At 44.4% G+C, this 14,061-nt stretch overlaps 1 pseudogene; it reads left to right on the top strand.

The window, feature by feature from the left end:
* Window positions 1-1,015: 1,015 nt before the first annotated feature.
* Window positions 1,016-1,185, top strand: LOC115943324 (small ribosomal subunit protein uS14 pseudogene; annotated as a pseudogene).
* Window positions 1,186-14,061: the final 12,876 nt, after the last annotated feature.

Here is a 14,061-nt window from a genome sequence, read left to right as displayed (position 1 = left end):
TTGGTGAGTCTGCCAATACTTAGCTCACGATGGGCAGCTCCAGTCACATAGGTACTAGAGGTCCCATGGTCGGCGTCTAAGTCTGTACCAAAGCCCAGTAGCATGACAGAAGCTGCCTTTTGAATAGTAAGTAGCTCTGCCACTGAAGACAGGGCCTTGCTCCAGACCTTTATGGGTCTGTGCTTGGATCCTTCTATTGAGGCTTCCCACAGACTCTTCACAGCATCATTATCTACCATGGACAGATCCTCTCGAGGCTTTAGGTTGGCTGTGTCTTAACGGCCGAGCAGCTTGCACTGCAGACCAGACCTTCTGCAGGATCCTTTCTTGCTCTGGGCCACACTCCAAACATGTCACACCTGTGCATCCCAAGACCTGTTTGATCAAACATTCAACCATTTCAGTGATCTGCTCAGCATCATGCCAAATACACCCCTCTTCTTGCCTGAGTTAATGTCAGTTTCTTTTTGCAATCAGAAAATCCTAAAAAAAAATTGACAAACCATAAGAGACTCTCAACTATAGGAAACAAACGAGGGTTGCTGGAGGGGAGATGGGTGAAGAGAAGGGGTAACTGGGAGATGGACATTAAGAGGGACACTTGATCTAATGAACACTGGGTGTTATATATAACTGATGAATCAGTAAATTCTATTCCTGAAACTAATAATACACTATATGTTAACTAAATTGAATTTAAATAAAAAAATTTTTAAAAAGTCAAAAAAAAAGAGAAAATCCTAAAAAAAAGAAAAAGAAAAAGGGCGCCTCAGTGGCTCAGTAGGTTAAGCGACTGCCTTCAGCTCAGGTCATGGTCCTGGAGTCCCGGGATCGAGTCCGGCATTGGGCTCCCTGCTCAGCAGGGAGTCTGCTTCTCCCTCTGACCCTCCCCCCTCTCATGCTCTCTCACCCTCATTCTCTCTCTCAAATAAATAAATAAAATCTTTGAGAAGAAAGAAAGAAAAAGAAAAAGAAAATCCTAACAGCCTTTTTCCTCTTTGCATCCGAGAGCAAAATGGGACACCAGCAACTCTACTGAAGCCATCTAAGGAAATTTGGCCAGGGTCTTGCCACGTCTGCTCAACCCAGCACGATCTGATCTGGAAATACAGCCTCAATGTGTGCGGTCAATATTTCCATCAGTACACAAAGGATATAGGCTTCATTAAATTGGATTAAGTGAACTTCCTTGAATGGGTCATCCAAGAGACCTACCTTAACTGCAGATATCCAAGATATGTACCTTAATGCTAACTCTTTATACATAAAATAAAAACACTTCAATTTAAAAAAAAAAGAAGAAGAAAATCCTAACAAATACAAAGCCTTCCCAGAGTGTGAGAGAGGAAGAGATCAAGAGACAGTCAATTGATCCAGGGGTAGCTATTTGAACTGAGCTCAGCAATGAGGAAGAGACTGGGGGGGACACCCCAGCATAGCAGGACGGCTGTCTCTACCATGACTGCCATGGCAATTGTAGCATTCTTTAGCCTGAAGACAAATGCCAAGGTGAGCCTTACCTGGGTTCTTTTTTTTTTTTTTAAGATTTTATTTATTTATTTGAGAGAGAGAGAGAGAGAGCACGCACAAGCAGGGGGGAGCAGCAGGCAGAGGGAGAAGCAGGCTCCCCAAGGAGCAGGGAACCTGACGCAGGGCTCAATCCCAGGACCCCAGGATCATGACTTGAGCCGAAGGCAGATGCTTAACCAACTGAGCCACCCAGTTGTCCCCTTACCTGGGTTCTTATCCGGACTGGTTCTCTCATGACTCTGTACTGCTTTCCCTCCATGCCCTAAAGCTTGGATCTCCTGAGGACACTGTATCACCCTATAGAAGGGTTCCACTTCAACCCACCCTTGATTGCACAAAGAGGTCAGGAGCTTACTTTTATTTTTCCACTAGATGTGGTTCCTGGTCCCCATCCTAGCCTTGCCAGATGCCCATCTGGGGAGCCCTATTTCCCAGTAGTCACTCATGACATTGCCCACTGGCTTCCCGGAAGGGAACTCTCGGGGAAGCTGAGGCCAAACCCTGGCCCAGAAACTCTATCCAGCTTCTCTTCAAGTGTTGAGGTTGCTCTCTCCAAAGGCAGCAGAAACTTTGTATCCAAAGAAGTCATCGCCAAACCCAAGGTCATCTAGGTTTTCCCCTAGGTTATCATCTTCTGAAATTTTATAGTTTGGCATTCTATGTTTCAGTCTATGATCTATTTTGAGTCAATTTTTGTGAAGTGTGTGAGGTCCATGTCTGGATTCATTTGTTTGCATGTGGATGTCCAAGGTATTCCACACCATTTGTTGAACAAATTATCCTTTCTCCACTGAATTGACTTTGCTCCTTTGTCAAAGATTAGTTGACAGCATTTGTAAAGGACCATTCCTGCTATTTCATTTGGCAAAACTGGAAACCCTGCTGATGGCATGGAGGAAGCAAATGGGGGGCCCAGGAGGCTTCTCATGTTCTGTATGAGAACATATCTTGGCTCTTGGGAACATGGGTATTTCCTTTTCTAGTTTTTTTTTTTTTTAATACAGATGCGCAGATTCAGTTTACTCACTATCCATAAAATTTGTCCACTCAAGGCCCACTTACATTTTGTTTATTTTTAAAATAAGCTGATTAACACCCATGAAACTACTGCCTGACCCCGGCATGGAACCACTACCAGTAACTTACATACACCATCATGACCCCGCAGTGGCCAATAGCCTGCATTAAGATTTATCATTCTCTTGCTTTTTAAAATTGCAATAGAGGGGCGCCTGGGTGGCTCAGTCGTTAAGCGGCTGCCTTCGGCTCAGGTCATGATCCCAGGGTCCTGGGATCGAGCCCCGCATCGGGCTCCCTGCTCGGCGGGAAGCCTGCTTCTCCCTCTCCCACTCCCCCTGCTTGTGTTCCCTCTCTCGCTGTGTCTCTCTCCGTCAAATGACTAAATAAAATCTTTAAAAATAAATAAATAAATAAATAATAAATAAAATTGCAATAGAATATGTATAAGACAAAATCTGCCATTTTCACCATTTTTAAGTACAGTTCAGATGCATTAAGTACATTCCTAATGCTCGACTCTCACCGCTATTTCCAAAACCTTTTCATCATCCCTTAAGTCCGTTTCCATTAAGTACTGGCTCCCCGTTCCCCTCCTCCAGCCCTGGTAACCTTTACCTACTTTCTGTCTGTGTGAATTTGCCCATTCTGGATGTTTCATTTAGGTGGAATTATGTAATATTTGTCATTTTATACCTGATTTCTCTCAATAATGTTTGCAACATGTTGTAGCATGGATCAGAACTACATATATATTTTTTAATTTTTTTAAATTTTATTTATTAATTTGTCAGAGAGAGAGAGAAGGAGAGCACAAGCAGGGGAAGTGGCAGGCAGAGGGAGAAGCAGACTCCCCTCGGAGCAGGGAGGCCGATGCGGGGATTGATCCCAGGACCCCAGGATCGTGACCTGAGCCAAAGGCAGATGCTCAACCCACTGAGCCACCCAGACGCCCCTGTATTTTTTTATTTTTATTAATTTTAATTTTTTTACATATCTTTTTTTTTTTAAGTTCCCTCCAATTAAAAACATATATATATTCCCTCCCATTTCTGTGAATCTGTGACCCTCAGGATAGGGAGTCCACTCCGCTGGGGAAGGAGGTGGACAACTTTCACTTCTCTGCTGTGGGAGGTCTCCAGGCTGCTCTCCCAGGTAAGTAAGAATGACTATTCCTCAAGAAGCAAATGTCCCATCAATCACTTTAACCTGAAAGATTCAATCTCCATAGAGACTGCCAAAAAGTGCCAATGCCAACTATATTTCAAGTCGTCATGGAGGGAAAATTAGCAATAATCGTGCCCCAGATAAACCTCATTGAACTTCATATCCTTTTAAGGCCACATCGTATTTCAACGTATGATGGACCTCATTTGTTTCTCCATTTATCTGTCAATGGGCATTTGAGTGGCTTCCCTTTGTTTATATATTTTTAAAAGATTTTTTTTTTTAAAGATTTTTTAATTTTTATTTATTCATGAGAGAGAGAGAGAGAGGCAGAGGGAGAAGCAGGCTCCCAAGGAGCAGGGAGCCCAATGCGGGACTCGATCCCAGGACCCTGAGATCATGACCCGAGCCGAAGGCAGACACTTAACCATCTGAGCCACCCAGGCGCCCTAAAAGATTTTTTAAAAAGATTTTTATTTACTTGACACAGAGAGCACACACGAGCTGGGGGGAGCGGCAGAGGGAGAAGGAGAAGCAGACTCTCTGATGCGGGGCTCGATCCCAGGACCCTGGGACCATGACCTGAGCTGAAGGCAGACGCTTAACTGACTGAGCCACCCAGGCGCCCCTAAAATATTTTTGGGTATAGTTGACACACAATGTTACATTAGATTCAGGTGTACAATTAAGTCTGTGTTATGCTGTGCTCACAAGTGTAGCTACCTTCTGTCACCATACAATGCTATTACAATACCATTGACTATCTACCCTATGCTGTGCCTTTCATTCCTGTGGCCTTTTATTTTATTTTATTTTATTTTTGAGAGAAAGAGAGTGTGCAGGGGAGGGGCAGAGGGAGAAGGAGAAAGAGAATCTCAAGCAGTCTGCCCGCTGAGTGCGGAGCCCAACACGGGGCTTGATCTCACGACCCTGAGATCATGACCTGAGCTGAAATCTAGACTTGGATGCTTATGCAACTGAGCCACTCAGGTGCCTCTCCTGTGACCTTATTTATTTCATAACTGGAAGCCTGTATCTCCTACTCCTTTTCACCCATTTTGCCCATCCTTTATTTTTATCTTTTTTAAAGATTTTATTTATTTATTAAAGAGAGAGAGAGCGCAGGAGCAAAGAGAGCAGAAGGCAGAAGGAGAAGCAGGCTGCCCCTATTTTATTTTATTTTTTATAAGATTTTTATTTATGAGGGGCACCTGGGTGGCTCAGTCGTTAAGCATCTGCCTTCAGCTCAGGTCATGATCCCAGGGTCCTGGGATCGAGCCCCACATCGGACTCCCTGCTCCGCGGGAAGCCTGCTTCTCCCTCTCCCACCCACCCCTTTGTGTTCCCTCTCTTGCTGTGTCTCTCCCTGTCAAATAAATAAAGAAAAAAGAAAAAAGAAAAAAAAAAGATTTTTATTTATGAGAGAGAAAGAAAGAGAGAGAGCACGAGCAGTGGGGAGAGGCAGAGGGAGAAGGAGAAGCAGACTCCCCGCTGATCTGGAAGCCCAATGCAGGACTTGATCCCAGCACCCTGGGATCATGATCTGAGCTGGAGGCAGACACTTAACCGACTGAGCCACCCAGGCCTCCCATTTAAAGAAATTTTTATTTTATTTTTTATTTTTTTTAAAGATTTTATTTATTCATTAGAGAGAGAGAGAGAGCACACAAGCAGGGGGAGAGGCAGAGGGAGAGGGAGAAGCAGACTCTCCGCTGAGCAGAGAGCCCGATGTGGGGCTCGATCCCAGAACCTGGAGATCATGACCTGAGCCAAAGGCAGACGCTTAACGACTGAGCCACCCTGGCGCCCCTAAAGAAATTTTTAAATCATAGTGACACACAATGTTATATTACTTTCAGGTATACAACATGGCTATTTGACAATTCTATACATTATGGTATGCTCACTAAGTGTAGTTACCATCTACGTTATTATAATATTATTGACTGTATTCCCTATGTTGTACTTTTCATCCCTGTGACTTACTTATTTTATGACTGGAAGTTTGTACCTCTTGATCCCCTTCACCTATTTTGCCCATCACCCCACCTCTTCCCCTCTGACAACCACCAGTTTGTTCTTTGTATTTATGATTCTGTTTCTGTTTGTCTCTTTTGTTTTTTAGATTCCACGCATAAGTGAAACTATATGGCATTTATCTTTCTCTGCTTTGTTTTCTTCAATAAAGCTTTATCATATATTTCTTTCTTTAGAGAGAGAGAGTGAGTGAGTGAGCTGGGGGTGGGGAACAGGGAGAGGGAGATGGAGAGAGAGAATCTCCAGCAGACTCCCTGCTGAGTGCGACTCGATCTCATGACCCTGAGATCATGACCTGAGCTGAAACCGAGTCAGATGCTTCACAGGCTGAGTCCCCCAGGCACCCCTACATCACCTTAGTTTTGAACTTTATACAAAAAGAATCCTGTCTGTAGACTTCTGGGACTTACTTTTTCTCCTCAACATTATATAATTAAGATTTTTGTTTGTGTGCACATCTCGTAGTGCAACATATGGATGTTTTTCTCCCATATATGCCCAGGAGAGGAAAATCTGCATGTGTTCAATTTCATAGGTGGGGCCTAATTGTTTCCCAAAGTGGACCTACCAATTTGTACTCCTAGCGAGATACAAAAGAGCTTTGGAATCTATGTCTTCTTCAACTTTTGCTATTTTCAGACTGTTTCTGCCAGGTCGGTGGGTAGAAATGGTCTCTCACTACAGTCTTGCATTTCCCTGATTACTAGTCAGGTGGATCTTTTCTTCAGTGGTTTCTTGGCCATATGCGTTTTCTGTTCTGTGTTATACCTGGCTTTGTCTTCTGCCAGTTTTTGTATTCTTTCCCTTCTGTTTATTGATTTGTAGGAGTTGTTTACATATTCTGAATACTAACCCCTTGCCAATTACATGTATTGCCATTTTCTCTCAATCTGTGGCTTGCCTTTTCACTTTCTTTAAGAAAATCTTTGATCAGCGGAAGTTCCCAAATCCAGTATAGTTAAATCGACCAATATCTTTTTCAGGGGATTACTACTTTTTATGTCTGGTTTCAGAGATCTTCCTTACCCCAAGGGCAGAAAGATACTCACCTATATTCGCTTATACGAATTTTATAATTTTTTGATAAGTCACGTTATTTCCTGGGCAAGCATCTGTTCATTCATCTTCTTCAGGGGTGTATTACCTAGTCTTTTTTTAAACTTTATGTATTTTTTTAAAAGATTTTATTTATTTATTTGACAGAGAGAGAGAGATAGCGAGAGCAGGAACACAAGCAGGGGGAGTGGGAGAGGGAGAAGCAGGTTTTCCGCCAAGCAGGGAGCCCGATGTGGGGCTCAATGCAGGGCTGGATCCTAGGACCCTGGGATCATGACCTGAGCTGAAGGCAGATGCTTAATGACTGAGCCATCCAGGCGCCCCTAAAGTTTATGTATTTTTAAGTAATCTCTACACCCAACGTAGGGCTTGAACCCACAAGCCCAAGATCAAGACTAGCATGCTCTTTCTACTGAGCCAGCCAGGTGCCCCATGCATTACCTCCTCTTGACTTTTCCTCTCCCATAAAACCAACAATAAACATAATACCTAAACCTACTTGAGAGAGTACAGAACAGGGGCGCCTGGGTGGCTCAGTTGGTTGAGGGTCTGAGTCTTGATTTCGGCTCAGGTCATGATCTCAGGATCTTGGGATAGAACCCTGAGTTGGGCTCTGCATTCCCCATGGAGTCGGACTGAGGATTCTCTCTCTCTCCCTCTTCCTCTGCCCCATTCCCCAAATAAAAATAAATAAATTTTTAAAAAGGGAGAGTACAGAAGAAAACCTGTGGACAACTCTCACTTTTGAATACAAGTGCAAACATTCTAAAGTAAAGATAAGCAAGACTCCAACGATACAGCAAAAGAATAAGATATGATGTATGACCAAGTAGGGCCTAGTCCATAAATACAAGGCTAGTTCAACATCAGGAAATTCTTTCATAGAAGTTATTACACAGGAAATCAGAGGAAACTGCTTCATCACATCAGTAGGTGCTGATAAGGATTTGATAAAACTCAACATTCACTCTGTTAAAACTGAGTACAAATGTATGAATATGGGGGTGAGAGACAGTGCTTTGACCCTTCTGGAGACCTTCCAAAACTAGTGAGGTGCATGGAAACCCTCTACCAACTCCATTTTCAGCAAAATGGCCACACGCAAAGTGTAAGGGCCTCCCAAAGCAGTTAGAATTTAAATGGAAGCCACACGGGACGGGTATGCAGAATAAAGAGTGGGCCTGCCTCATGATAGCATATCCCAGATAAGACCAGTGCACTTTGTCTAAGTACAGGGTTTACTGAGAAGTGGGAAACCTATATCCCCTGCATACAGCAAGAACTACAGGACTTCGGGAACATCGGGAGGACATAGAGCAGAAGCCACTTAGGGGATACATGCAGTTAAAAGGCAAAGAACATAGCAAAGAAGGGGAGCCTGGGTGGCTCTGTCGGCTAAGCATCTGACTCTTGATTTTGGCTCAGGTCATGATCTCACCATCATGAGATCAAGCCCTGAGTCAGGTTCCATGTGGGGCGGGGAACTTTTTTGGATTCTCTCTCTCCCTCTGCCCCCCGCCTAAAAAAAAAAAAAGACCATAGCAAAGCCGCCAAGGGGCAACACGTCTCAGAAAATACCTGAAACAAAGTACACTTCAATCTTGACTCCTGCCTGAGACTATGCACAAAATCAATCCCAATTGTACTGAAAATATAAAAATAAAAGACAAAACAACAAAGCTTGTAGAAGACAAGGAGAGAACATCTTCACCAAATTGGACTAGGGTTGGCAGAGCTCAGAAAATGCTAACTTACTGAGGCGCCTGGGTGGCTCAGTCGTTGAGCATCTGCCTTCGGCTCAGGTCATGATCCTGGAGTCCTGGGATCGAGTCTGCATCGGGCTCCTTGCTCGGTGGGAAGCCTGCTTCTCCCTCTCCCACTCCCCCTCCTTGTGTTCCCCCTCTCGCTGGGTCTCTCTCTGTCAAATAAATAAATAAAATCTTTAAAAAAAAAAAACTTAAAAAAAAAAAAAGAAAAGAAAATGCTAACTTATCAACATTTTCCCTATGGTTAGTGCTTTCTGTGTATTAAATCTTTCCCAACCCCAAGATCATGAAGATGTTCTCTCCTTGTCTTCTACAAGCTTTGTTGTTTTGTCTTTTATTTTTATATTTTCAATACAATTGGAATTGATTTTGTGCATAGTGTCAGGCAGTAGTCAAGATTTTTTTTCTAAGAAAGAAAGGAAAGGAGAGAAAAAGACTTTTCCAGGCTGAACAGGCTCAGGAGGGCTGTGTAGATTCTTGTCAGCAGGCCCAAGGTGGTTGTTTTGATTGTTGTTTTAACAATGCCAGGAAGCCAACCAAAGTACTCCCTTTCTTTAAAAGGACATTGCAATGAGATGCAAGTCCCTTTGGGGACCTGGGGGCATTTGCGTATACAGATGGGTCTTGGGTACTTTTAAATTTGAAGGGAAGCCCTTGGAAATTCTTAGGGTCAGATCACAATTGCCTCCAGGAGTAAATGCAAACTAGGAGTTCCTGGGGAGGGGATATTGTCCATTCTCTCCCTCCACTCCTCTAAACGCTAAAGTTCATTGAAATGCAAGTCCCTTTGAGGGCAGAGGCATTTGCTTATCCATACCAGGTCTGGGCTACTTTTTAAATTGTAAGGGGGCCACTGGAAATTCTCAGCGCCAGATCACAGTTGCTTCCTGAAACACAGGCATCCTGTGAGTTCCTGTGGAGTGGATATTGTGAATCGATCACACTGACAATTCTCAGATGGGCCCATCCTCTCCTTTCTGCCTCGGGTCCCACCATCTCCGCACCGACTGTGGCCTCCGAACAGCTTTCTGAATTTAGTTTCCACCCCACTCACCCGTCTTTCCTGAGGCTCCCTGAGAGACCCTTTGCAAATGCAGCTGTGTCCTTCGGAAGGGGTGGTGCCCGCAACTGGGGTGTGTGTCCGGGATTCTCTTCTACTCTCTGGGTCTCGAGCTGGGTCTAAGAACGAAACTGACATAAGACAGATGAACAGGAGAAAAGCACAGATTTTGTTGAATTTCTGCAGGTACACAGGGAAGCATGAAGACCTGAGAAAGTGAGTGACCAGAGCGGGCAGCTTTTCTACCTTTTATACAAAGAAACAATGAATCTGAAAACTTGACAAGACGGGGTAAAGGTGAGTTTAACAAGGTTTGTTTGTACAGATTTCTGGGCCCCTAATTCCCCACATACTTTTGATATTAACACTCATTTTTTTTTTTTTAAGATTTTACTTATTTGTCAGAGAGAGAGCGTGCAAGCAGGGGGAGCGGCAGGCAGAGGGAGAAACAGGCTCCCCACCGAGCAAGGAGCCCGATGCAGACTTGATCCCAGGACTCCAGGATCATGACCTGAGCCGAAGGCAGACGCTTAAGCGACTCAGCCACTCAGGCATCCGCCAACACTCATTTTTAAAATAAATTCATTTTACTCTTAGCCAGCTTGATCACACATTAAAATACCCTTTCAAAGATTCCGTTCCACATTCTGATTTTACACTATTTTCTTTTTTTTACAGTCTCAAGATCAAGAGTCACATGCTCTACCACCTGAGCTAGTTGGGCATCCCTGCTTTTCTTCTTTAAACAATCAACCTCACTTTAAGACAAAATTTCTTTTCCCTCAATAAAAAAATGCATCTCCATTCCTCATACCTTCTCTTACCAAAAACAAATCTTACCCTCCTGGCATTCAAAGCTGTTTCCCTTATTAGTCCTTTTTTTTTTAAAAGATTTTATTTATTTATTTGACAGAAAGAAAGCAGAAGCAGGGGATGGGGCAGGCAGAGGGAAAAGCAGACTCCCCGCTGCGCAAGGAGCCCGAGGCGGGACTCGATCCCAGGATCCCAGGAGCCCGAGGCGGAACTCGATCTCAGGATCCCGGGATCATGACCTGAGCCAAAGGCAGACACTTAACTGACTGAGCCACCAAGGCGCCCCTCTTATTACTTCTACTAGCATTAATTACATATATTACTTAGAATTCTTAACCCTTAGAAACCTTAATTTCTAGTGAAAACTAGGAAGTATTGTGAAATATACGAGGATTCTTTTGATTTGCAAATTTGAGTACATTTTATAATTTCTAGAAGCATATATATATATATATATCTTTTAAAGATTTTATTTATTTATTTGCCAGAGAGAGAGGGAGAGTACAAGCAGGGGGAGTGGCAGGCAGAGGGAGAAGCAGGCTCCTGGTTAAGCAAGGAGCCCAATGTGGGACTCGATCCCAGGATCCTGAGATCATGACCTGAGCCAAAGGCAGATGCTTAACCATCTGCGCCACCCAGGTGCCCCAAGAAGCATATATTTTTTAAGGTTTATTTACTTATTTGAGAGAGAGAGAGAGCACAAGTGGCGGGGAGGGGCAGAGGGAAATGGAGAGAATCCTCAAGCCTTTGTCCTTCCCCTCCCCACTCGAGTGCGCACTCTCTCTCTAAAAAAGATAAATAAATCTTTAAAAAAGAAAAGAGTCGGGGGGGCGCCTGGGTCAGTTTAGTGTTTGCCTTTGACCCAGGTCATGATCCCGGAGTCCTAGGATCGAGTCCCACATCCGGCTCCCTGCTCAGCCAGGAGCCTGTTTCTCCCTCTCCCTCTGCTTCTCCCCACACCACTCATGCTCTCATAAACAAATAAAATCTTTATTAAAAAAAAAAAAAGAGTCACTTAACCAACTGAGCCACCCAGGGTCCCCGAAACAGATGCTTTTTTGAATAGCTATGAATTAAAGAGCAGTCGATGTACCAGCACATCCAAATCTTGTTTAGTTTCTCTGTTATAAAAAGCCAAGAGTAGATAAATTGCCTTGAGGAAGAGCTCCAGCAGGCCTGATCACCCAGACCAGGTTGAGCTCAACCCTGACTCACACCTGTGCAGACAGACTATGGCGTGACCCATGGAATGACCAATAACCCTTTACCTCATTAATAATACTAAAATCTCCGCCCAAGGAGGAGCACAAGCCTCTTTTATATGACATACAATGTATGTATAGGCATGTTTCCTTAAGGCCCACGAGAAGGTTTTTTTTAGAGGGAAGGGGAGGGGCAGAGGGCGAGGGAGAGAGAGAATCTCAAGCAAGCTCCACGCCCAGTGCAGAGCCCCACACCAGGCTGGATCTCACAACGCTGAGATCGTGAACTGAGCCCAAATCAAGAGCCAGACACAACCAACGGAAGCTTCCAAGCGCCCCACAAGCAGCCTTTCTGCCTGCCTCTGCATAGGATGGCCAGGCTTCCCTATATAAACATGCATCCTACCCCTAAACAAAAGGAACCTATTGCCCTTGATCAAAAAGTCATGGCTTTGGAAGTTATTCTCCGAGCTCTCCTTATTTCCTGCCAATAAAGCTTACTTTGTGCGACAACCCCACCTGGTATACCTGTGACTCCCCAAGGAGTGAACTCAACAGTGGTTTGGTTACATAAAGAGATACTTGTTTTAAAAAGAAAATGCCTTGGGGCGCCTGGGTGGCTCGGTCGGTTGGGCGGCTGCCTTCGGTTCAGGTCATGATCCCAGGGTCCTGGAATCGAGTCCCGCATCGGGCTCCCTGCTCTGTGGGGAGCCTGCTTCTCCCTCTCCCTCTGCCTGCTTCTCTGCCTACTTGTGTTCTCTCTCTATCTCTCTGTCAAATAAATAAATAAATAAAATCTTTAAAAAAAAAAAAAGAAAATGCCTCTTCATTGCCAGAGTTTTGCCATCCTTGTAACATGGCAGTGGTCTGCTCCTGGATCAGAAATTATGATGGCCAGGGGCGCCTGGGTGGCTCAGTCGGTGAAGTGTCCGACTCTTGAATTCAGCTCACGTCATGGTCTCAGGGTTGTGAGATCGAGCCTCACGTTGGGCTCCGAGCTGGACATGGGGCCTGCTTGAGATTCTCTCTCTGTCTCCCTCTTAAAAAAAAAAAATTAAAATAAATAAATAAATAAATAAACAAATAAATAAAACTTCTAAACTTGCCAGAACTACTGCACTTCCCTGGCCTCAGGTATTGCTTTTAGGGTTGCTGACTGTTTGCAAACTGAGGTGTATTCACATACAACTTTCTGCTGATCCCTTGTTGTCTCATGCTGGTGTGCCCGGCTACTGGCCATCTCTAATGTCTTATGCTCAAGCCTATCATCGACGGGTTACAGAAGCCTTCCCAGGTCCCAATGCAAAGGATCCCGCCAGTTCACAGTATGGTGACTGGGTGTTTCAGAAATGTCACCAAAGGAAGACAGCACCCCCCCACCCCCGGAAAAAAAGGAAGACAGCCTTCCAGCCCACTTGAAAGGGACCTTGCCAAGTGCTCCTGACACTGCTGCAAAACTAGAAAAGTATCAAAGCCGTGGGTGCACATCTCAGCTAAAGAAAGCTCTACCTGACACGTGTTCCTTTGTGCTTAAAAGGAAGAATCAAATGCAAAGGAAGAGAAGTAGCTGACATGGGGGTAGCCTGTTTCTATGCAATGTGACAGAACAAGACTTCATACTTTAAACATGAAACCCTTTCGGGGGCGCCTGGGTGGCTCAGTCGTTAAGCGTCTGCCTTCGGCTCAGGTCATGATCCCGGGGTCCTGGGATCGAGCCCCGCGTCGGGCTCCCTGCTCAGTGGGAGGCCTGTTTCTCCCTCTGCCACTCCCCCTGCTTGTGTTCCCTCTCTCGCTGTGTCTCTCTCTCAAATAAATAAAATCTTTTTTAATAATAATAAAATAAATAAATAAATACCGATTTTGAGAGACAAAAATCCTCAACAAACCACAGATGAAGTAAATGAGGGACTCACTATCTTCTGAGTATGCTGCTGCAGCTTCTCTCAGCTCACCTTTACATGAAGATTTTGTGTATGACTGTCAGTAACCCCTCTTAATGGGTCTCTGAATGCTTTTAGTTCTTCCAGAGTTATAGGGGGTGGTTGCTAATTGGCTTCCCCTGGTCACTGTACCTCTTGATATGGTGCCCGGATGCCAACATGCTTGCTCCATCAAATGAGCAAGATCTTCTGGTTGCAAAATTCCATGTGTGGGGTTGTAAATTTCAAACACTGTCAGGGGTTTCTGCAAACTTCTGGGCACAGGGAAAAGAGGGCTTTATTTTTTTTCACCTGTTTCTTTTTTTCTTTTTTCTTTCTTTTTTTTTTTTTTTTGAGAGAGAGAGATAGGGGAGAGGCAGAGAGAAAGGGAGAGAGAGAATCTTAAGCAGGCTTCACGTGCAGCATGGATCCCAATGCAGGGCTCAATCTCACAACCCTGAGATCATGATCTGAGCTGAAAACAAGAGTCAGAT

Source organism: Leptonychotes weddellii, chromosome X (genome assembly GCF_054177405.1).
Source record: "Leptonychotes weddellii isolate Sample4059 chromosome X, ASM5417740v2, whole genome shotgun sequence".
Taxonomy (NCBI): Eukaryota; Metazoa; Chordata; class Mammalia; order Carnivora; family Phocidae; genus Leptonychotes; species Leptonychotes weddellii.
The sequence above is the reverse complement of the archived record's forward strand: the minus strand, read 5'-3'. Positions and strand labels throughout refer to the sequence as shown.